The sequence below is a fragment of the Cryptomeria japonica genome, chromosome 9 (assembly GCF_030272615.1).
Source record: "Cryptomeria japonica chromosome 9, Sugi_1.0, whole genome shotgun sequence".
In the NCBI taxonomy this organism is placed as follows: domain Eukaryota; kingdom Viridiplantae; phylum Streptophyta; class Pinopsida; order Cupressales; family Cupressaceae; genus Cryptomeria; species Cryptomeria japonica.
The window spans coordinates 636,185,424-636,211,515 of record NC_081413.1 but is presented as its reverse complement, the minus strand read 5'-3'; the positions used below and the strand labels follow the sequence as shown (position 1 = coordinate 636,211,515).

Here is a 26,092-nt window from a genome sequence, read left to right as displayed (position 1 = left end):
CGAAATATGCTACGAAGAGTTAGTGATATTTGCGATGTTCTCTAATAAATGCATGCAATGTACATTGTTTAGAGGAGTCTTTATGCGGGTAATTCTTTTGCTTTACTGATGAAATGTTTTTGTATAATGAATATCCAAGTTGATACCGCCACTTTTAGGAATTGTGTCATTTTCACGATTTTAGGCATTCGGAGTCCGTAACCTTTATAATCAATGATCGTTACTACAGTTACAATGAATAAGTTGAATTCTGTCATAATAAGATGCAAGGTCTATCCCTCTTTGTTTTTCGAAAGATTAGGTATGAATGTGCTCCCGAGGGACTCGATTAAGAAATTAAGCACTTACCGAGGCTTGACCAAAAAACTAAATGATCCATGCAAATAATGCACATGGCCTATCGCTTCAAAGCCACGTCTAACCTTAACATTACTTTGAAGAATTCACAAATTGTTTTCTATATTGCCGTTAAAACAAGAAATGTAATTTATCACTGTATTGCTTGAATGAATATTTTTAATAACGTCCACGAGGTTAAACAGCCACCCACGGATAGCTAGCAAAGCATGCGAAGCCCAAATAAACCCAAACAGAAAACTGTGACTGCTAAACCTCTTTCTCCTTCTGCAACTTAGATCTTCTGCTGTGTATCTTGGTTAGGAAATCTGCAACCTTGTCAAGATGAAACCTATCTCAAAACTTTCTTAGTGTTGAACTTACATACAGTTCAAATAAGCACTCCATTGCAGAAATACATGCCCCCCAAAAGTCGAGATTCTGGAAATTTCAGCACTCTAAGAGGCTGGTATCCTACTCATCATTGAGACCCATCAAGACACTAAATCTGTTAATTTTGGATCAGACTGTAGCAATATAGATAGCAATGACAGAAAATTAAAACAATGAACACAAGGGACACCAAAAATACCTTGGGAAAACCTCCCTCTTGGAGGTGAAAAACCCAGCTATAAATCTCAGATCTTATTATGCAATAATCAGTAGGTATCTTTACAAATCTGCTTCAATACTTGAAGCACTTAGATCAGATGAAACCGAACTAGGGCACAGCAGTACAATGGACTTATCTGCTGATCAAGAAGGACAGATCATAAATACCATTCACTGAAAATTGAGTGTTTACAGCCTCTGAATGGATTCGCTGTCCCTTGGAATTGGTTTGCTGCCCTTGGAATGAAGTTCGCTAACTTTGAATGATGTTCACTGACCTTGAGTATGGTTCTCCGCTCTTGATTGATATTCACTGACCTTAGAATGTACTTCGCTGATCATTGCTGGTGTAAGATTGCCGTGTAAGTGAATACATTTGCTGATTGTGTGTAGATACAATGATTTAGGCTTTGTATATATATGTGACTTAGCCTTCCAAATCACCCTAGGTCGGGTTACAAGAAGATTAATTTAATTACAATATAATGCTTTAGGTTTGGCGCCCAATATAGGGTCAGCCCCATCAACACGTTACAAGTTACATTAAGATTATTGCATATAAGGCGTGACTAAGGCCAAGGGCCAATTAGTCACATACACGTGCTAGGTCAGCCCTAGAAGGGATCCGACCTAGCTATAACATCAACACTCCCTCTTAGCTAGGGAGGAGACCTTCTCAAGATCCGAGTCACATAGTGACAACCACCATGGCTACTCCTGGAGGGTGGATCCATCATGGCTACACCCATGGATGAAAAACAAATGAACACAAGTGCCCATCATGCAATTGTGATGTCGTCATTTAAACATGACGTTCACCATAGCTACTCCCAGAGGGTGAATACACACAAGTGCTAGATCATGGAATTTCTTCCATGACATCCACCATACCTGTTTGCAGAGGGTGGATCCACCATGCCTACTCGCAGAGGGTGGAAGAGGGCTTTCACCTCAAACTTCTCCCTGAGAAGAGTGCATTACCACCATGCCTACTCGCAGAGGGTGGTTCCACCATGCCTACTCGCAGAGGGTGGAAGATACATCTCAATGTATCACTGATGCTGAGTTTCCCTCTCAGCTAGAGCTTCATTCTCCACAATTCCAAGCTTATCTTGAAAGTATGCAAACTTCACTTGAGCAAGAGGCTTGGTGAGAACATTTGCTGTTTGCTCATCAGTGCTGATGTACTTTAGCTGAACAACATTCCTTTGCACCATATCCCTGATATAATGATATTGGATTTCCACATGCTTTGTTCTGTTATGAAATATTGGATTGGCAGAAAGCTTCACACAGCTCTGGTTATCACTATGGATAATTGTAAGCTCCCAAGGTTGTCCAAACAATCCTGCAAGGAGTTTTTCGAAGCCACACTGCTTCTCTAGCTGCCACACATGCTGCAATGTATTCTGCTTTTGCAGTACTCAATTCTACCGAAGACTGTTTCCTGCTACACCAAGAAATCATAGTGGATCCCAAGCTGAAGCAAACTCTAGAAGTGCTCTTACAATCAGTGACACTTCCTGCCCAATCAGAATCAGAATAACCTTCCAAGTTCAGTACTGTCTGCCCAATCAGAATCAGAATAACTTTCCAAGTTCAATACTGTGTTGGAAGAGTACTTCAACCCATATCCAACTGTGCCACACAAGTATCTCAAGATATGCTTGGCTGCAACTAGATGAATCTGTCTAGGTTCACACACAAACTGTCTGAGAGCACTCCCTTCATAATATTAGGTCTAGTGTTAACTAGATACATCAAGGATCCAATCAACTGCCGATACTCAGTAGGATCCACAAGATCTGAACTAGCTGTAGATTCACTCAACTTCTTCAAGTTAGATTCCATAGGAGTAGACATAGATTTAAAATCTAACATTCCAAACCTCTTTAAAATATCAATTGTATATTTTCCTTGACTTAGAATAATCTCATTAGGTCTTTGCCATACTTCTAATCCTAGAAATAAATGCACGAGACCTAGATCCTTCATTTCAAATTTTGAAGTTAGTTCTTTCTTACATCTAAGAATGAGATGATCTTCTCTAGTCAGAAATAAATCATCAACATATAAAACTAGAATTAACATTTCACCATTGAATACCTTGAAGTAAATATTTGGATCAGTGTCATTCTTACAGAAACCTAAGCTTACGAAGTACTTGTCAATTCTTTCATACCAAGCACGGGGAGCCTGCTTAAGGCCATATAATGCTTTCTTCAATCTGCATACATGAGACTCTCTCTCATGGATACGAAGCCTTCGGGTTGCTCTATGTAAACCTCTTCTTCAATAACTCCATTGAGAAAAACTGTCTTTACATCCATCTGATGTAACTTCCATCCCTTAGCTGCAGCAATAGCAATGATAGTCCTGATAGAAGTATATCGAGCCACAGGGGCAAAGGTTTCCTCATAATCTATGCCTTCCTTTTGAGAGAAGCCACGAGCCACAAACCTAGCTTTGTATTTCTCAATACTTCCATCAGCAGCATGTTTAATTTTAAACAACCATTTGGAGGATACAATTGACTTACCTTTGGGTCTAGGCACAATATCCCAAACATCATTCTTGATGATAGACTGATATTCTTCATCCATAGCATTCTTCCATGCTTGCTGGTTCATGGCCTCTTCAATGCTGGAAGGTTCAACCCCAATGATGTTGCACATGAGAACTTCTAAGGTCTTCTACTTTCTTTGAATGTGCCACTTGGAGTTGCAAACTTTTTTGCCTCCTGTACAGTGTTTCTTGCCCAAAGGGGTCTCTTCTTGCTCACGGTAATATCTCTAGGCCCATCAGTAGGATTCATAGGCTCAACTAGATTATCATGCTCTTTAGGTTCTGTAGACTCCCTCTGAATCTCAGTATCATGATCAATATCCAAGTTTTGAGGGTTATCATGAACTTCATAGTCAATCTTCATACTTGAACTTTTGGACCTTTTGAATGCAATATCTTCTTCAAAGGTAACATCTCTACTAACCTCAATATACTTCTGACTTGGAATGTAGATTCTGAATGCTTTGGAGATTTCGCTGTAACCCACAAGAATTTCTCTCTTTCCCGAAGGTCCCAACTTTGTTCTCTTCTCTTTGGGTACATGTGTATATACTGGACTTCCAAAGATCCTCAAGTGGCTGATGTCAGGTTTGATCCCTGAAAATGCTTCTTCTAGAGTCATATCCTTCAATACACAGTGAGGGCATCTATTCTGAATGTATACTGCTGTTCTAGATGCTTCAGCCCAAAAAAAAGTCTACAGTCCTAGTCATGAATCATAGCTTTCGCAGCCTCAACTATAGATCTGTTATTTCTTTCTGCAACCCCATTTTGTTGAGGGTTGTAGGGAACACAAAACTTCCTCTTGATTCCTGCCTCAATACAAAAATCATGAAAACTACGTGAGGAGTATTCACCTCCATTATCAGACCTTAAAACTTTAATTCTTTTCCCAGATAGATTTTCAGCTAAGGCCTTAAATTCTTTGAATCTACCTAGTACTTCATCAGATTCTTTTGAATTGAGAAAGTAAATCCACGTTTTCCTAGAGTAGTCATCTATGAAGATTACATAATACAAGAATCCACTTGGAGAAGCAACAGACATAGGTCCACATAAATCAGAATGCACAACAACTAATTTCTCTTTAGACCTACTTTCACTTTGACAAAATGGACTCTTAGTGTTTTACCCATAGCACAACCTTTACATGTATCATCATGAATATGACGAAGTTTAGGCATACTTTTAACCATCTTCTCTAGGGTAGGAAGGGCTCGGAAATGAAGATGTCCAAGTCTTCTATGCCATAGCTTGCTTGACTCAGGTGCTTCATGAACGAGAGCTTGAACTGGACAAGCTGGAAGCTTATATAGGCTCTCATACCGATTCCCAATGACATGAGCTGATTTGATGCCGAACTTCTTAGGCCATGCAAGAACTCTTCCCTCAGAAAATGCAATTTGATAACCTTTATCTTCCAATACTGATATGGAGATAAGGTTCCTCTTGAGACGCAAACAATATATCACTGAGGTGAAGAGAAACTCCAGAATCTAAGTTAAGGGCAGTAGTACCAAAACCTCTTATAGAATAGTGTGCATCATCTCCAATGATCACGTGTAGGTTGGACTCCTTCTCCACCAAGTTTGAAAGATGGTCCCGGTAACCAGTGATGTGTCTAGATGCTCCACTATCAATCAGCTATGTATGACTGTCTGTAGGAACATTGTTTGACAAGGCAGAGATGAAGAGGAAGTCTTCAACAACATTCTGATTTGAAACTTCATTTATGTTTTCTCCTTGTTGCTTTGGCTGAGATAAGCAGTCCCTAGCATAGTGACCGAACTTTTCACACCTGAAACACCTGATGTGTGAAAGATCCTTCTTTTTCTTCTTTGAATCAGGGGCTGGATCAGACCTTTGGTCTCTATTTCTCTTGAAATTGTTCTTCTTCCAATAGCCTCCTTTCTTCTTGATGGATTGGGCAGCAAGAACATGATTGTCTTCACCATGAGAGCTTTTGATAATTCCTCTTGCAGCCACTCTTGATTCCTCTTGAATGCAATCAACATGGAGGCGGTCAAACTTGGGAAATTTGGATCTCCCACTTATGCCTTGGATAAATGGCTCCCAAGAGTGAGGAAGACCATTTAATGCAAGCATGACAAGATCCTTGTCCACAACTTCATCTCCAATGGCGCTGAGCTGATCTCTTAATTCTGAACTCTTCATGAAGTAGGTGATGACCGATTCTCCCTTTGCCATCTTGACTTGATGAAGTTGCTGCCTCAATGCAAGTGCTCTACTTGTGTTGTTGATCTCATACATGCCTTCCAAAGCCTTGAACATATCCCTAGCTGAAGACATCTTGGAGATGATAGGAAAAAGATGATCTTTCACGGAGTCAATCAGAATCTTCTTGGCTTTGACAACACTCTTCTTGAAATGAAGTAATTCATCTTTGTCTTCAGGCATAGGCTGATCCTCTCCTTGCACAAACTCTAGAAGATCACATTTTCTTCGAGGGTGACAAGGATTCTGAATTTCCATGGGGTGAAATTTGATGCTCCTTCAAGTCTGTCCTCAACTTTCAGACCATACACCATCTTGAATGTTGCAAATGGCGTGAAGAATGTGAAGTAGGAGTGCTGCTACAAAGTCTGATCACCACTGAGACAACCTTAGCTTTGATACCATGTTAAATTTGGATCAGACTGTAGCAATATAGATAGCAATGGCAGAAAATCAAAACAATGAACACAAGGGACACCAAAAATACCCTGGGAAAACCTCCCTCTTGGAGGTGCAATACCCAGCTATAAATCTCAGATCTTATTATGCAATAATCAGTAGGTATCTTTACAAATCTGCTTCAATACTTGAAGCACTTAGAATAGATGAAACCGAACTAGGGCACAACAGTACAATGTACTTATCTGCTGATCAAGAAGGACAGATCATAAACACCATTCATTGATAATGGAGTGTTTGCAGCCTCTGAATGGATTTGCCGTCCCTTGGAATTGGTTCACTGCCCTTGGAATGAAGTTTGCTAACTTTGAATGATGTTCACTGCCCTTGATTGATATTCGCTGACCTTAGGATGTACTTTGCTGATCACTGCTGGTGTAAGATTGCTGTGTAAGTAAATGCATTCGCTGATTGTGTGTAGATACAATGATTTAGGCTTTGTATATATATGTGACTTAGCCTCCCAAATCACCCTAGTTCGGCTTACAAGAAGATCAATTTAATTACAATATAATGCTTTAGGTTTGGCGCCCAATATAGGGTCAGCCCCATCAACATGTTACAAGTTACATTAAGATTATTGCATATAAGGCGTAACTAAGGCCAAGGGCCAATTAGTCAAATACACGTGCTAGGTTGGTCCTAGAAGGGATCCGACCTAGCTATAACATCAACAAAATCAACTTATTAGGAGAGACATTTCTTTTAAAAACTAATAGATAACCAAAATGTTCACAAAAGTTAAGTCCACGAATCTGCATTAAAATTATTCCACGATTGCTAACCTATCAACAGGTTTAACAGAATTTCTATGGCAACGAGTAAGGGAAATATGAGTAGAATAATCTTTTAACATAATAGATTCTTTTGAGAGCTCTTTTCTCTTCCAATGCTGGGCTTCTTCCTCCCGTAATATCCTAATGATCAATGCTATTATCCTTCAACGGTAATCTGTCTCAGTGCTTCACATTCAGAATGCTTGTTGATTTTTCGACCCAAGACACCATTATTCTCTTTAAAAGCTCTACCGATCTTAATTTAGAGCCTTCTGGTCCAGGTGGAGTCCATTTCTTTTGTATTTTCAATCTGTTTGTTCAACTTCTATCCCATTCTGGAATTAAAAAAACGGCTGGTGTGTATACTCTGTTGGAGGATATCTCTCCAGATGAGCTCAAACACGGATATCTTAATAAGCATGTGCTATTTGTTTGAGTCTTGTCTCCAACTAGGAAATCAAATTTTATTTGTTTAGCATACATAACATTTCAGTAAGGAGATCAGGCTGATTTGTTTTTGTATCATCTGATTTAATGATTAGTTTTCCATATTATTTTGCAATTTTTTATTTATTTTTCACAATTCATTTTCACAGAATGAAAGTGTTTATTAACAATTCAAATCAAAGACATGCTCATCATGGTGCTCAGTAATTAGAATTTTGTCGAGGTGTCCATTGTGGAAATGCCAGTACATTGCTTGTGGTCGAGGGGAAGCTACTTAAGTTCAGAATTATTCCATTATCTTAAAGTCATGGTCTTTTTCTGCCATATGTTCCTCTTCAGATATTGTGTGGAAAGTTGACAACTGTTGGGAGTAGACAAGTGTCAAATGGTTCTTGTAGATACAATATATGCTGCTAATGCTCTTTGTGTTTAAACATATATTTTTTTCAAGTCTAATGTGCAGTGATGATGTTTTATTATTTCTAATGTTTGATTGGATTCACTCAGCGCCAGTTTTAGTTAACTTAAGATGAAGCTAAATATCTTGATTTTTGAGAATGACCTCATACAATTTAAAAGTCACATCCCATCAAATATTTGGATGATTCTCTGCTATCAAGACTTGCACTTTGATACTCGAGAAACAAACATTACCCATAATAATGCCATAATTTAAAACAGCAAGTCGACAATGGAGTACATTAAATACTTATTGTTTCTGTTTCTTTTTTCACTAACAACCTGCTTTTGTGATCAGTTCATTCTCTCTCTCTCTCTCTCTCTCTCTCTATATATATATATATATATATTGTGATCAGTTCATTCTCTCTCTCTCTCTCTCTCTCTATATATATATAACATAGACAACTACTGTCTATATCTGAGATTTCAGAGTTTTTTTGATATATCACTTTCTTGATGGCTTAAACATTTGTGTGATTTCTGTATTCAATTAACAGCTTGGGCCAAGGATCAAAGAATTTGAGTGCACCAAATGCCTCAACATATATGTTTCCAATCCATGTTATAGCCTTTGGTCTATAATTACCACATACAATTGGCTTGTTTCTAAGTGTGACAATGGCATGTCTTTTTGTTTTTTTTAAGATCAATTATTGTTAACACTATGCATCTCCAATTACTGATAAATTTTCGGATTATGGTGTGCTCAGCTAGAGCTATTGCTTTGCATTTTTGGGTTCCTTTATCCCAACACTTAAGATACCTGATGGTGATCCATGCAACTTGACCTATATTCACCCCTTTTTTCCTTCCTAGATCCATGCAACTTGCTTAGGCCTTGTTTATTTTATTGAATCATTGTAGCATTCCATTTACATTGATACAGACTGGCAAAAGTATAAATAGAATTCAAGAATTCAGGTTTAATATGGGAACAACATAACGGATATTTGGGGGCTAAAAAACGAATTACTAATTGAAAAATAGAGAAAAAAATTAATTTTGCTCTTTCATGTCAAATATAGTGAGTAGAGATAAAATAAGACATAATACTTTATAAAAATGTTAATTATAAAAAAATGCATAGGATTAAATAAACTATTTTTATTTATATAAAATGATTTATGTAAAAATAAATGGCTGTTCCTAAAGTGGTAGGACATTCTGTCATGAAGTATGGCCTATCGTTATAGGAGCAGCCCTATAATTTAAGCTATACTGTTATTAGGGTATAAATTAAAAGAAAACCTTCATTATGGTTTAATATTTAACTTGTACAAAATTTCAAAGTAAAAGTTAAAGAAATTTTAAATATCTCACTGCTTAAGTTTACTTTCAGTCTACCTATGCTCTGAATTTTTTGGTCTTGAAGTGTAAAATTGAGCCACAAAAGGATGCGTATTCACAAAGAAAATCAGAATGAATTTTTGAAAAATTTGGGAAACAAAATGACAAATGTGGCACTTTGTGATTACATGGGAGTGTTATGTTTCTATGGATTGAACAATTGTGGCAAACATCACAATTCCTGGACAATGGAATATGTTATCATTGTTTTCCCAATTGTACAAAGTCAACTTTACTTCCAATGTTTGATAACATTGGCATCTTAATATCCCCAACCTTAGGCCATTTGTAGAAGAAAAGAATACAAATTCATCACTGCCCTTGTGAATTTCAACATACTTATCTATGAATTTCTAATTCCCTTTTTAGGAGTACAAAGATGACTTCATCTCCAAGAACATGCTAGCATAGCATTTGAAGAGTTGGAGTTGAGATTTACCATAGAGCAAGATTGGCTACTACTTGCTTGCCAAATTTTCAACTAGAGACATTAAACCTCATGTTCTATAAACTAAGGTCAGTGGGATAGATCATGGCATCAACAAGCTCTCCATAGTTAAGTGTCTCTTCTCTCTTTATCTTCTTATATCTCTTTCTTACATTAGGTGACTTATTTATATTATTACATATAATTATTGGTTTCTAAATTCCTTATAGATTGGTGGCTTTATTGGCATATTATTTCCTTGAATTTACTTTTATTTATTCTTTTGCATATATTTTTGACTACACAAACTATTTACCTATTTCCCATTTAGTACCTTTCTATTTCTTTTAGTTTTGAGAGTACAATAAGAGAGATCTTCTAGATTTTCCTATTTAGAGGTTGGATTCGTGTATACAATATCTTAGGGTATACATTTTGGTGAACTTGACATGAAATCCTGCCCTTTCTTTAATGGGATCATTCATGTTTTTGACTTGTCTTGTAATACTTGCACCTCTAATTTTTTTTGAAAATATTTCAACGGAAGTGAGATACAATGTTATGTCTCAATCACTTTTTGATCACCTAGTCCCTGTGATGGGCAAGGTCACTTACGGTGAAATGACCTACTCAACAAGTTAAATTGCAGCAAGCTGAAAGTAAAGCACTAGGCAGCAAACGACCAATCCCACTTATTCAGTGAAGTGCTAAGCAAATGAAATGAAAGACACTTCACGCTTATTCAGTTGGGAAGCAAAATACAAATGTAACCACTTGTTTAGTGGGGTAAGTAAATACATAATATAAAATACATAGAGACGACAACTCTTTGGTGGTATAAGCATCTAAACTATTACACGGTTAGTTCATATACGTTATGACATGACATAAGAGGAATAACTGCTAATATAAAGTGCTGATACTAATACAACTGCTATAACAGTCCAAAATAGTGCCAAATATCATGAACAAGTCAACTCAGCTATGAGACAACAGTGTGATACATTGTAGGAATGAAGTATAATACTGGTAAAGGTCTGATAACACCTTTTTTGCTATTAACAATGATCTAATCAGGTCTTATATAAAAACAAACACTCAGCAAATACTCCAAAAAGCTGATTGAAGTTTCCCTGAATCACTATATATACGTCTGATGACTATAACAAGTTTTCTGTGATTGAAAACCACTGCGAATCAGGTCTGAAAAGTGCTGTAAATGCTCAGAAAGCTTCACACACATTGAACGACTCAACCCGAACAGACCAAACTGACTACCACTTCAAATCATTTTACTACCACCCCCCAAATCACTGAGGAACAGATATGATATCAAACTGAAATAACAGTCAGACATTTTAGGTCTGAAGTGAACCAGGTACAGCAAGTACTAAACTGTACGGCACCCAAATATCATAACAAACTCGCAAGGTACATCTTAAAAATACATTAAGTGAAGTTGCACCTCTAACATACCTCCAAACAAGGTGAAAAAGTCCTAAAAATTGAGGTGCTTGGGTCACCTAACCTCACACAGTCCTTAGGCTTGGTATGACTCATTCAAATCTATACGGCCTCTTCAATGTTAATAACAATTTCCTTCCATGACGCATGACTAGCATTGTTGACTGAAAATTGATTGGTGAACACTATTAGGAAGGTTTGGACATTTTCAGAGAACATATAGAGATTGAATGAATGAATGTTATTAATCACGTCCATGAGGCCAAGCAGCCTATTGGACCCATGGGTAGCCAGCAAAAGAAAAGCACGCACAACCCAGAACATGGCACCTAAATCTCCTTTTCCTTTTGCATCTTGGATCTCTATTGTGTATCTTGACCAAGAAATCTGCAACTCTTATTATCTTTTATTCTTAAAACAAATTACTCAAGTTGTTCACTTTTATTGTCTCAATATAACTGATCTGGATAACCTTGTTAGTTGAACACTCCATGATGTAATGCCATTCTATTTCCAGTACTTCTTGAGTGCAATAACTACACCTTCTATCTGCCCACTCTTCTTTAGGTATCATCCATCTTTTGGTTTCATATCTAAGTTGGTGCAAACTAGTTCTTATCCAAGCGATCATTTTTGCTTTCAATTTTATTTCCATTCCTATGTAGATCTTTTGCATATGGTCATATTTAGGATTGAAATGTTTGATATATTATTCCTTTTTCCTCCTAAGCAACCCTTTCCCTATGCTTTCTTTGAATTTTCCTTACACATACTTTTTTATTTCTCCATTGTTATTTGTGCATTCACTTATGCTAATACTCGTTGATGTGTTTTTTATGCACGTGCGAACACAGAATAAAATACCTAAGGTACCTTATCCTCTCTCGAACAAAGTTCCCGACTGCTGAAGATTTCGCTGAAGGATCAGTCAGAGTAACTCCAAGGTTCTTGTATGTAGGTTCTCTACGTGTTTATAAGCTCTTCGTGGTATGATGTGATTTTGCTGGAATCACAAGGGGACTTACACTCGATGATTTGAATGTCTGATTTTCTTTAAATATTACTGGAACACAGGATTTCACTAGCCTAGATTTTTTAAAAAAGGAAAAAAGGATGAGGGCGAGGGAAGGATCTAATTCTGACACTAAGAATGTAGGAGCAATGAATGACCTTTGATGAAATTCTAACTAAGTCTTGTCTTGACATCCCAGGACCATCTCCACAAGGTTAGTGCGATCTTCGGAGGAAAGCTTTATGATGTTCAGATCATCGCTACAGGGATAGACACCATCAGGCTGATGCATATCAATGAAGAAGCGACAATTGAAGTTAAGCTTAAGCTGAATGATTCCAGTTGACTACACAAGGCAAGTCTGCAATCAACAAACTGCTAGTCTAGTAGTATGGATATACAAATTTCACCATCAATCAAACACATTTCTTCCACTCATCTAATAACATGAAATCAAATCTGAGAAGTATAGAGACCATGCAAATTGCTGAATCGACCCATAGATTTCACCATTTCTTCAATGAAGTTTACAAGTCTTTTACAACAACATCTTGGCAACAATCTTTGCCTTCTCTTCCTATTCTACTCTAACTTCTATTCTATTTTCTATTAATCATTAGCTATTCTAACCTCTATGAACTAACTATTAACCTCCTAACTATTAGCCTTTACAAATGAGGAGCCGGCGCTTATATAGCGCTCTCAATACAATTCAATGGCTCAGATCAATTTGAGATCAATGGCCAAGATTTTACAATGAAAACCCTAATTAGGGTTTGTTACAACCAACTCAATTCTGGCCAATGAAATAATTGCATTATTTGGACACATGTCCTCTCTGGAATATTCAACCAATGGATAACCGGGGTAGGTACATCGAAGTTAGTGTCATCTTTGATGAGTCAGGTACATTGAATCTGGACACGCTGAGGTGGACCAATCCGACTGGAGGAGTGATGACTGGGATGCCACCTTGTCTGACACTTGCAACTTGGTAGATACTCAATTTGATGATGCTGAGAAGCTAACTTTAATTAACTCTTGCTTCAACCCCCTTAGTCTTTGACGTGCAGGATGGATGGTGTACCTTTCCTTGAAATGCTGGACTGGAAGAGGTCGTCCTTGATGATGCTGGACCGGAGAAGGTCTTCCTTGCCCTGGCCTGGTCTTCTTTCATCTGCAAAACAAACCAAAAGATGATTAAGGACACATAATAAATTCATTTCAACATAGCATTTTCACCTTAAATCATCAACAAGAAGATATTAAAAGAAGCTTGCTCAAGATTCTCCCCAGGGACAGGCCCTATAAGAATTTCGCCCTGGACAAGAATTTCGCCCTGGACCCTTTGGAAGGGTCAGGAGCGAAATTTGCTATTTTGCCCAATTTAGACCTCTCTTCAACATTATTTCACAATTAGCTCCTCGCCTGGCCCCAACAAGGTGAAAAATAGTAGTTTCAAAGGATCTCGCCCTGGACCCTTTGGAAGGGTCAGGAGCGAATTTTGCATTTTTGGACAAATTCCATCATGTCTCTACTCCAAAATCCTCTTAAAGGTGTGCATATGCTTGTTTTGGCTGAACAAAGCCTAGGAATTCAACTTTTTAGCTTCTCATATGGGCAAATTAGGTGATAATGGGAATTTCGCTCTGGACCCTTTGGAAGGGTCAGGAGCGAAATTCACTTTTTGCTTGCCTATCCCCACCCAATTTCATTTTCTTCACTTCACTTCATCTAGAATCCCCCATATTGAATCCACTTCTCAACTTGGCAACATTGGTTTGATCTTCACAAGACCCAAAAAGGAGAATTCGCTCAAAAAACTAGCCAGGAACAGGACCTATCCAGAATTTCGCTCTGGACCCTTTGGAAGGGTTAGGAGCGAAATTCTCATTTTAGCTCAAAATTCACACTTTTGATGGTCAAACATCTTTCCAAGGCATTCCAAATAGTTTTTCTCAGCCTAGTCTAGGCCTGACTTCGCACAAAATTTGGAGAAAAGGATGGTTTTAGTGTTTTTTGCTTTGGACCCTTTGGAAGGGTCAGGAGCGAATTTCTTGTTTTGAGCTCATTTCTTCATATTTGATGACTCTTGGCAATTCAAGGACATGCCTAAGGACACCTCTAATCTTGACCCACACTAGACTTGGCATAAATTTGAGGGAAAAGATAGGTTTTGCACAATTTCGCTTTGGACCCTCTGGAAGGGTGAGGAGCGAATTTCATGATTTGCTTGTTTATCCTCATTCAATTGCATTCTTTTCACTTTGTTTACTTGGACTCTTATCCTCTGATCCCTCTCCCATGCTTGCAACATTTTGCTTGACCTCAAAGTGGTTAGAAAAGAGAATTTCGCTTGAAATCATGGCCAGGGACATGACTTATAATGAATTTCGCCTTGGACCCTTTGGAAGGGTCAGGAGCGAGATTCTTCCTCTAGACCAAAATCATCATTTTTTGAGACAAAAATCCATTCAAGGGCAATCTCAAGGGCTTCTATAATCTTTGTCTAGGCCTGACTTGGCACAAATGTGAAAGGAATAGGTGGATTTTCGCTCTGGACCCTTTGGAAGGGTCAGGAGCAAAAATCTTGTTTTAAGCTTAATTCCTTCAATTTCAATGATTCCTAGCAACTTGAAGTTACTCCTAAGGACCTCTTCCATCCCAATTCACTTTAGTTTGCAATTGTCTTGACACAAAATTGGAAAAAAGGTGGTTTTGGTGAAATTTCGCTCTGGACCCTTTGGAAGGGTCAGGAGCGAATTTCACATTCTAGGCTTGATATTTCATCTTTTATTACCTTCCATCATTCCTCAAGGCAAGAATATGTCTATCCTTCCTCCAACATGCCTTGGACACTAAGAACTTGGCCTAACAAGGAAGAGAATGAGGTCCATGAAGATTTTCGCTCTGGACCCTTTGGAAGGGTCAGGAGTGAAAATCATGATTTGAGCTTGATTTTTCATTTCTCCAACTCCAAACCACCTCAAGAAGCAAACTTAGATCATTTTCCACCTAAGGAACAAGGATTGATGCCCAAATCAAGTAGCAAATGAGGTTTATAGTGAATTTCGCTCTGGACCCTTTGGAAGGGTCAGGAGTGAAAATCACTATTAGGCTAAAATCTTGATCTTCAAAATCATCCAACTCCCTCTCAAGGCAAGAACATACCAATTCATCCCCCATCATGTCAACGCCTAGCCAAAACAAGGAAGGAAATAAGAGCTACAAAGATTTTCGCTCTAGACCCTTCGGAAGGGTCAGGAGTGAAAATCATGTTTTGGGTTTGATCCTTGACTCTTCCAACTCTCATCCTCTTTGGGAGGCAAACATAGATCCCTCTCCTTTCATTTCCACCTGGGTCCTGACTCTGGCTAAAGGAAAAATGAGTGTTTTCAAGAATTTCGCTCTGGACCCTTTGGAAGGGTCAAGAGCGAAATTCACTTTTTAGGCTAGAATCCTTCATTTTTTCACCTTCAATCCTCTCTAGAAGGTAGCTAAACATCAATCTTCACCCAAGGGACAAGGTTTGTGGTCTAAGCAAGGTCAAAAAATAGGTGTGTGAGGAATTTCGCTCTGGACCCTTTGGAAGGGTCAGGAGCGAAAATCATATCCTTGGCTAGTTTCTCACCTAGGTTCACTTCATTCTCCTCCAAACTTGATCGAATCAACTTCTTCCTTTTACTATCAAGATAATCCATCACCTAACTGGGTCCAGGCAGGGTCAAACTAGGTTTTTAGGGCCAAGAGAGGGTAAAATGGAGGATTTCGCTCTGGACCCTTTGGAGGGGTCAAGAGCGAAAATCTTATCCCAGGTTGATTTTCATCATTTCAAAGTCTTAAACCTCTTCCTCAAGGCAAACATGTGCCCAAGGCCCCCAAACCATGCTTTAGAAGTTACAAATTTGGTCATGCCAAAGAACAGAATAGAGGAAATATGAATTTCGCTCTGGACCCTTTGGAAGGGTCAGGAGCGAAATTCCTCTTTGTAGGCTTAATTCACCTCCAAACTGACTTGACTTTGACTTAGACTTGATCCTAGATCCATTTCCTTCTATATCCTTGCCAAATTTGCTCAACCACTCTCTGACTTCCTCGGACTCAAACGGGACACCACTAGCAAAAACTAAGCCTAAGGAAGACCTTGAAGGAAACCCTAACTTGGAGCATCCACTGACTCATCCTATCTCAAGCAGAGCCTCTAACCAGTGATCCCTCTGATAGCACTCAAAATGCAAAGGCTAACAAACAAAACCCTAGAAACCCAGAAAAACAAACCCTAGAAAGCAAAAAGCAGGGGTCCCCATTTGCAATGGGGTGATGTGTGAATACATCACAACATCTAGTGCCACCTTGAATAAATGTTTCTGAACATTTCAGAGATAAAGACTCAATTGACACCTAGAACCTCCAGAAAATTCAACCTAGCTTATCAAGAGATTGGAAAATACACTCAAAGTGGAAGGAAAATCTTTAATTAGATCTAGACACTTAGTCTTTGATTACCCAGGTGTGTGCAAGTGTATTCATTCCTCTCGACAAGACAATTATGATCTTCAGGCTCCCCTGTGATTGGCTACGTAGTATATCTGAACTTCATAAGCATCCTGGATAGAGCCTCGCTGCCAGTTAGACGTCTATAGTCCCGACGAGGTTATTGCCGCAAGCTCATGAACATTGCTCCATTGCCGGCCGGGCGTCTATAGCCCCGATGGAGTTACTCGTATGTTCCCATTAGCCAATTTTGATATTTCATTTCATTTCATTCTTTCTTGATTTTTCTCTTTCATTTCTCATTTTTTCCTTTTGATATTGCTCTTTCATTTCGTCAATTCCTTTGGCTCGTAAGCAGTGAAGCTTACTAGGGTTTGAGGATTGCGGTGGCATTGAAGCCAGACTTTAGATTTTTCACTAATCACAGCTTTGCCTGAAAACCATAATGACTCGGAGTCTATTAATGTGTAAAGATATAGTAATCGACAGATGTCGGCATCAAGACATAGAAAATGATCCCCTTCCAAATCAAGTACAAGTCCTGATTAGATGATAATGCTGAAGAAGAATAACCTCGGATTCAAAAGCACTTCATGAATAGATATCTAAGAAATGAGTCTAACATAAGATCCAAGATATTGCCAATGTGCGAGCAACAACACAGACACCCTTTCTCACAAATGGAGGCTCCTACTCAGGACACCTAAACCAAAGCAAACGACTGACCCAAAAGAAAACTAAGCTAAAGCGCACCCCAAAAGCTAACTAAAGAAGGCAAAAAACTAAACTACTTGAGCCACTCGAGAATCCCGAGTCAAATGACTCAAGGCAAATTAAGAACAAGGCTCAAAAACCTCTAAGCTAAAACACACGAAAGGAAAACCTACTCTAAATCTATATACAAGACTCCCAGACTCAACACGACTCAAAGAAGCAAAATATATACATGACTTCACATGATTTCTCAGGTTGTGCAACAGGAGCATGGCAAAAGTGATGGTTCTTAGTCGAGCAAATTCATCCTTAAATACAGAAAAGCAAACTCTCACCATGCATCTCTCATACTCAGGCAAATTTTCACTCAAAATGATCAACTGGGGTAATTCTTTAGGACCAGGATCAATCCAGATGCAAGTTGTTTTCCCAAAATCCCCATAATCAAAATCATAATAACTTTCAAGGCTAGGATTAAGGAAAGAGACAACCTGGCATATTTCAGGCTCATATGGCACTGCATTGTCAGAAGCGAGGTCACCAGCTGCTTCAGGAGGTCGCCATTGATGATGAACTATTCCATGAGCATTCACAGTGTGTTGATCTGGATTAGGAAGGTCCTCTTGAAACAAGCTCAGCGCCCCTTTGAATAGTCCACCATTCTCAGTTTTCACTAAGATATCTTGCATAAACTAGGCATCTTCATGAAATTTTGTTAGCATATCTTAAAAAATGAGAGTCTCCTTGATAGATTGAGCTTCAAACATCTCTTCTAGTTGATCAAATATAATCTCTGGTGGCCTTTCTTCTTCAAGCATAATCTCGGGAGGTCGGAGCTGGTGATGGATCGCATTACTCACCATAGCTTGTTTATTTTGAAGATTTTTTGGTAGTGATTCCACTTGTGTTTCCTCTACAAGATCTTTCAACACCCCTTCAAATATCATGAGAGTGAGGACGTCCTTGAGCGCCCCCTCAAATTGTTCTTCATATCTGAGCTCACTTATGATAATTTGTAGCTCTTTGTGCAATATGTCAACTTGATTGTCCTCTTCAAGGATGCTACTTGAAACCTCTTGTATTTCACTCTCAAGGGTCTCCTTTTGTAGTATAAATGAGAATTCTTCAAGGAATGAGTCCTCTTCTTCTTGGATTGCTTGTTCAACTCCCAGATCTTCCTTTATCACTGTTCGAGTATTCTCAACTGATTCTTCAACTTTTGTTTCATGGTATTCTTTTTCAGGTGCAAGGCATGGCGAGCTATCCACTGTAATACATTGTTCATCAGGTGCATTTATATCGTCAACGTACAATTGATCCTTCTCACAATCAGATGCTGGAGCAATGCCTTGTTCATAGGTTCTCCTGAATTCAGCTGTGAGATGTGCACCCCAAGATCTGTTCACAATACATTCTTCCTTGGACAAAGTTAGCATTCCAAACTGATTTCTGACTTGATTGATAGCCATTTCACATTCTGAGCAAGTAAATTCAAAGTGAGGTGAGTTGTGAATTCTACACCACAATGGTAGTAATGTGTTCTCTAAACGCATTTCACCATTCAAAATGAGTTGACTCTCGATCATCCACAAGAAGCTTAGAAGAGGATCCTTGCTCTCTGGGACACTGAAGCTGCCTTCTTCTGTTTCTGGCCTGGGGACATCCCAAAAGAAGATTTTTCCTTGCGTTGCCGATTCCATTCTTGATAATTACTTCAAGCAATGCATTTCATCATGTTCCTCTGTCTCATGGACTCGACACTCGCCCTGGTCTTGCAAACTTGAACAATCTGCGTGGATAAAGCTGTGTATCTAATCTCCACCAAAGTTGAGGAAAATCAACTTGTTGCTCCTCGTGAAACTGTTGCCGCTCCATTGAGAAATCTTTTCTTTTTGATTTTTTGATTTTTTTTTGATTTTCTATTTTTCACTTTTTTTTCTGGATTTTTGGTTTTTTTACTTTTTTTTGGATTTTTTGGAATAAGAGAGATCTTGAATATCTCAGATTCAACTTGAAAGCTCAATTGGTTCCAGCTTGCTTCCTTGTTTTCGCAAATCCAACTGACGACCCAACGATCACCTCCTTTCTCTGTACCACCTCCGTCGAGTGTTGAAGATGACTTTCCACTGATCTTCCTTGGATTCAGGAGTTCACATTTGCTGTTAGGCACTGCTAATTTTGTTGAGTTGTTCAGGCGTTTATCGCGATCATGCCCTCCTTCTAGCGCCAATTTTGTTGAGTGTGGAGGAGGGTAAAAAGCCTTAAGATAATTTCTTCAAATGCGATGTGACTTGACAAGATCGGACGCTCAAATGCTCAGCCCTCCTTCTAGCGCCAATTTTGTTGAGCGCGGAGGAGGGTAAAAAGTTCTGGACCAATCCTCCTTGACCACTATCCTGGCTTAGCTCAAACTTGAAGGAAAAAAGGACATTTTGTGAATTTTGCCTTGGACCCTTTGGAAGGGTCAGGAGCGAAATTCAAGTTTTAGGTCTCAATTCTTCATTTCCCTCAGTTCAATTCATCTTGTAGGGAAAAGAATACCTCACTCCACCTTCAAACCTGCCATAGGTATCAAAGTTTAGCTTCACTCAAGGAGAAAATGGTTGATTTAGAGAATTTCGCTCTGGAGCGAAATTCAAGTTTTAGCTTAAAATTTGTATTTTTGAAGGCAACAAACCATTCAAGGGCAATCCTAGGGGCATCCCCAACTTGGTCTAGGCCTGGCTTGGCACAAATTTTTGGAGGATAGGATGGGTTTTAGGATTTTCGCTCTGGACCCTTTAGAAGGGTGTGGAGCGAAAATTTTGTTTTGAGCTCATTTCATCATATTTGATGACTCTTGGCAATTCAAGGACATGCCTAAGGACACCTTTAATCTTGATCCACACTAGGCTTGGCATAAAATTGAGGAAAAAAGCGGTTTTGGGGAATTTCGCTCTGGACCCTTTGGAAGGGTCAAGAGCGAAATTCACACTCTAGGCTTGACATTTCATTTCTTGAACTCCAATCTACATTGCCAAGCAAAAATACATCACTCCACTTCCATATACGCCATAGGAACCAAAGTTTTGACCTCATCCGAGGAGAAAATAGGTGCTTTGAAGAATTTCGCTCTGGACCCTTTGGAAGGGTCAGGAGCGAAATTCATGATTTGAGCTTATTCCTCCATCTTTTCAACTTTAATTCTCCTTTAAAGGCAAGGTCAAGCCACCTCCCTTCTATGTATGCCATGAAAGCCAAGGATTTAACTTATTTTGAAGGGAAAATATGTGATTATAGGAATTTCACTCTGGACCCTCTGGAAGGGTGTTGTGACGTTTTCACACATCGCCCCATTGCAAATGGGGACCCCTGCTTTTTGCTTTTAGGGTTTGTTTTCTAGGTTTTTTAGGGTTTTGTCCGTTAGCCTTTGCATTTTGAGTGTCGCCCAGGGGATCACATGGATAGCAAGTCCTGCTTGAGTGATGTCCTGATCCTGAATTTTGGCTAAGTCTGAAAGTCCTGATCCTGAATTTTGGCTAAGTCTAGAATGTCCTGATCCTGAAATTTGACTAAGTCTGGAAACTGAAAAACCTCCAAAAACTAGATTTTGCAATATAACTCCTGGAGGTCTGAAACCACTCTCAAACATCTTGAAAGTATATATGGAATATAACTTAAAGTATAAGATATTCCATAAAAATTATCCTGATAGAGAGTTCAAAAAGTCAAATTTCGCTCCTGTCCTTCATTGAGGATCCAGAGCGAAAAGCGCTCCTGTCCCTCTTCAAGAGGACCAAGGCAAAGCACTCCTGTCCCTCACCAAGGGTCCAGGGCGAAAAGGCTTGGAGTCATTCCTGACCTTGTTTGGTCAAGTTGAGACATCAAAGGCATGGTGGACGATGAAATGAACATAATAAAGCATCCAGACTTGATTGAAAACAATGAAATGATGGAGTTTTTGCCTAGAAGGTCAAAAGCGCTCCTGTCCCTCACTGAAGGACCATAGCGATTTTCTTTATATACACATTTTTAGACCTTCTTTGGACTTGAATTCTTATTCATGGCGTGTAACAAGATGATATCTTCCCTAGCAAAGGAATTTTGAGATGAAAAGTGAGACAATTTGGCTTAGAAGGCAAAAAGTGCTCCTGTCCCTCACTGAAGGACCAGAGCTTGAATTTCAAATTTGCACTATTTTTGCAAGATTAAAGTGATTTTAAGATTTGAAGAGGTCAAGGGAGGCATGTTTTGTCCATTGAATATAATTTAAGTGGTCTACAAAGGAGTAAATTAACCCAAATGACAAAAAGTGCTCCTGTCCCTCACTGAAGGACCATGGCACTTTTTCAAGTTTCTCCTCTTTGTTTGATATTTTATGGCAAAACTTGACTTGGATGGGAAGGACGAATGATGTTTTATGCCTTAGACGCAATTGAGGGTTTTAAAGAACAAAGAAATACACCAAGATGTAAAAAGGCGCTCCTGTCCCTCTCCAAGGGTCCAGAGCAATTTTCCAAAAGGTGTAAATTTCTTGCAACACCAAGGCAAGTTTGTGATTGAAATGAATGGAAGAAGACATGATTTGCCCGTTGAAGATAATTTGGAAAGCTAGCAAAGGACGGATAAGCTTGAAATTGAAAAAGTGCTCCCATCCCTCACCAAGGGACCAGGGCGAAAAACATATTATCTAGCCTTTCTCTCCAAATTGGGACAAATCCAAGCCAAGGCGCAAGTTTGAAATGATGTTTAAAATACTTCGAGGTGGAATTGAGATGCAAGATTTGCAAAATTTGATGACAATTGGCAAAAGTGCTCCTGTCCCTCTCCAAGGGACCAGGGCGAAATTTCCAAATATGCCCATTTACCTTGCATTTTGAACATGCTATTTTTGTTCCCAAGGCTCAAGAAGGAGTGAAATGTGATATTCTACGCCTGGAGGGTAATTTGAAGATTAATGTGATCAAGAATTTGTACAAGGACTCAAAAGTGCTCCTGTCCCTCACTGAAGGACCAGGGCGATTTTTATGAAATCAACAATTTCCCTCCGAGATTATGCTAGGGAAAATTTGAGCAAGATTGGAAAGGTCTTCTAAATCATGATGAACAAAGGTTTGACTCCAAAACTTGACAATCTTGGGCTAAAATACAAAAAGCGCTCCTGTCCTTCATTGGAGGACTAGGGCGAAAATCTTGGGAGAGCTTATTTTGCCTTGCAAAAAACGAGTTAAGCATGCATGGAACAAGTGAAAGAGATCATTGCTTACACCACAACGAGAATCGACAAATGAAAGATGAAGGATTGAGGACAAAAGCAAAAAAGTGCTCCTGTCCCTCACCTAGGGTCCAGGGCGAAAATGTCCTAAGGCACGTTCCTTCTAAAGATCAAGTGAATTAAACTCAAGACTCCAGTCAAAAATGCCATTTTAAAATGCCTAGATAAAGTTTTGAGCGTGAAAATGAGGAATGCAAGGCCTAGATTGAGAAAAGCGCTCCTGTCCCTCTCCCAGGGACCAGAGCGAAGTCATTGGCATTCATTATTTTTGCCATATCCCAACGTTGATATCCTCCAAATCACATGAAATGCCAAAATTACCAACTTCGAAATATTTGAAAAAATTTAAATTAAATTGGCATTTAATAAAGGCGCATGGCATTTAATAAATTAATTTTGAGCCTTAGAAAATCGAATTCCTATTAGAAAGGCATTTAAAATTAATTTTTATTAAATTAAAATTGAAAATGGGGCGCTTGAGGTATTATTTTTATCTATTTTATCAAGTTGGCCTTCTTCTTGGTGGTTTTATTATTTCACCTTTTATTTGCTAGGTCGGCCTCATGGGTAAGTGGAAGGTGAGCGCTCTATATATTGGAGGTGTTTTTTTTTTCACAATTCAAATCATTCAATCATCCTTTCAAGTGCGAATTTGGAGAGCAAAAAGAAGGTGCGAAATCTAGCTGGAGTGGAGCGAATTTCTACTAAGTATGGAGACTAAGGAGGGCGAAATTCATATTGAAGGCTAGTGGAAGGTGAAATTCTTTTGAAGGCCAAAGGAGGCGTACTTCATCCAAGGGTGGCTATAAATCTTGCCCAACAAAATCCGGTCTTCTTCCTTCATTTTTCAAGGTTTTGTACTTTAATACTCAAGGGAAGGTATGAAGAATTACTTTTTTGAAGATCTCATTCAAGACTTATTGTGATCCCATTGCAATTTTGTAAAATCTAAGTCTTGAAAATCCAGTTTCCATTCATGATTAATTTGAAAATGTATAGTTCTTGATTTATCATGACTTTTTTCAAATTAATATCTTAAGTTTTACCTTTGAAAGGTCTTAAATTTCATGCTTTGAGGTTTGATGCTCAAAAGACTAACTTTAATATTTTGTGTAGGCATCAAATGGAGATCCCGGAGTTGGAAAATCAAGCCAGATCAAGGACGGTCTCCTCCAAGGACGATCAAGCAAGGACAAGGGCGACCTCCTCCAGTCTAGCATCGACAAGGACGGCCTTCTTCGGACTAACATCATCAGGATAAGGGCAACCTCTTCCAGTCCAGTATTCCAAGGCGAGGTACATCAATCATCCTGCACATCAAAGACGAAAGAAGTTAGAGCAAGGGTTCGTTGAAGAAGCAGATAGTTCCAGATGAATTAATTAAAGCTAGCTTCTCAACAACATCAAATCGAATATCTACCAAGTTACAAGTGTCAGACAAGGTGGCATCCTAGTCATCACTTCTCCAGTCAGTGTGGTCCACCTCAACAATGTCCAGATTCAATGTACCTAACTAATGGAAGGTGGCACAAACTCCGATGTACCTACCCCGGCTATCTATTGGTCGAATTTTCCAGAGAGGACATGTGTCCAAGCAATACAATTATTTCATTGGTCAAGCATTAAATGTTATGTAATGGTTGTAACAAACCCTAATTAGGGTTTTCATTGTAAAATCTTGGCCATTGATCTCGAATTGATCTAAGCCATCGAATTGTATTGAGGGCACTATATAAGCCCTGGCATTTCATTTGTAAAGGCATATAGAGGCAATAGATAGAAAGCAGTTAGAAAGGAGTTAGTGAATAGAGAGTAGTTAGAAGGTGATTAGAATAGCAATTAGAGTAGAGTAGAGAGAGAAGGCAAAGATTGTTGCCAAGATGTTGTTGTAAGAGACTTGTAACTTCATTGAAGAAATGGTGAAATTTATGGGTCGATTCGACAATTTGCATGGTCTTTATACTTCTCATATTTGATTTCATGTTATTAGATGAGTGGAAGAAATGTGCTCGATTGATGGTGGAATTCGTATATCCATACTACTAGCAGTTTGTTGATTGCAGACTTGCCTTGTGTAGTCAACTGGAATCATTCAGCTTAAGCTTAACTTCAATTGTCGCTTCTTCATTGATATGCATCAACCTGATGGTGTCTATGCCTGCAGTGATGATTTGAACATCATAAAGCTTTCCTTCGAAGATCGCACTAACCTTGTGGAGATGGTCCTGTGATGTCAAAACAAGACTTAGTTAGAATTTCATCAAAGATCATTCATTGCTCTTACATTCTTAGTGTTAGGATTAGATCCTTTCCTCGCCCTCATCTTTTTTCCTTTTTTCAAGTCAAAGCTAGTAAAATCCTGTGTTCCAGCAATATTCAAAGCAAATCAGACGTTCAATCATCAAGTGTAAGTCCCCTTGTGATTCTAGCAAATCACATCATACCACAGAGAGCTTATCCACACGTAGAGACCCTACATACAAGAACCTTGAAGTCATCCCGATTGATCCTTTTCGCGACATCTTCAGCATTCGGAGGCTTTATTCAAGAGAGGATAAGGTACCCTTGGGTATTTTATTCTGTGTTTGATAGTGTACAAAATACACGTCAACAAAGGGTCAGGAGCGAAATTCTTGATTTGGCTCAATTCCTTCAAGCTTAATGATCACCAATAAGTCAAAGTCATGCCTCAAAACATCTCCCAACTTGACAATACTCTAGCCCACATCCGACTTAGTATAAAATTGGGAAAAAAGGTGTTTTTGTGAAATTTCGCCTTGGACCCTTTGGAAGGGTTAGGAGCGAATTTCCCTTTCTAGACTTGATTCTTCATCCTTTCAATCCCAATCTTCATTTCAAGGTAAAATTTCATCCCTCTTCACCCAAGGAACAAGGTTTTAAGCCCAAGCAAGGTTAAAAAAAATAGGTTTGCAAGGAATTTCGCTCTAGATCCTTTGGAAGGGTCAGGAGCGAAATTCACCCTCTAGGCTACAATCCTCACTCTACAATGCTTCAAACATTTTCAAAGGCAAAAAACATGTCCATTCTTCCTCTAATCATGCCTTGGATATTAAAATTTGGTCAAACAAGGAAGGGAATGAGGTCTAGGAGGATTTTCGCTCTGGACCCTTTGGAAGGGTCAAGAGCGAAAATCATGATTTGGGCTAGATTGTTCATTTTTCAAACTTCAATCTTGTTTTGGGAGCAAACATAGACCACTCTCCTTGCATCTCCATCTTGGTCCTAACTTTGGTAAAGTGGAAAATGAGTGCTTTCAAGAATTTCGCTCTGGACCCTTTGGAAGGGTCAGGAGTGAAATTCACCCTGTAGGCTAGAATTCTTCATCTTTTCACCTTTACTCACTCCCTAAGGCTAGAAAATTCAAAAAAAACCTCCTAACATGCCTTAGAAGCTAGGAATTTGGCCTTGATAAATGAGAATTTGAAGTTTAAAGGGATTTTCGCTCTGGACCCTTTGGAAGGGTCAGA

At 38.8% G+C, this 26,092-nt stretch overlaps 1 protein-coding gene across 1 annotated transcript in view; it reads left to right on the top strand.

Annotated features, from left to right (window-relative positions):
• The window catches only part of LOC131078084 (probable serine/threonine-protein phosphatase 2A regulatory subunit B'' subunit TON2), a 109,367-nt gene that overhangs the window by 788 nt on the left and 82,487 nt on the right, over positions 1-26,092 (top strand). The gene's annotated exons all lie outside the window — the stretch shown is intronic.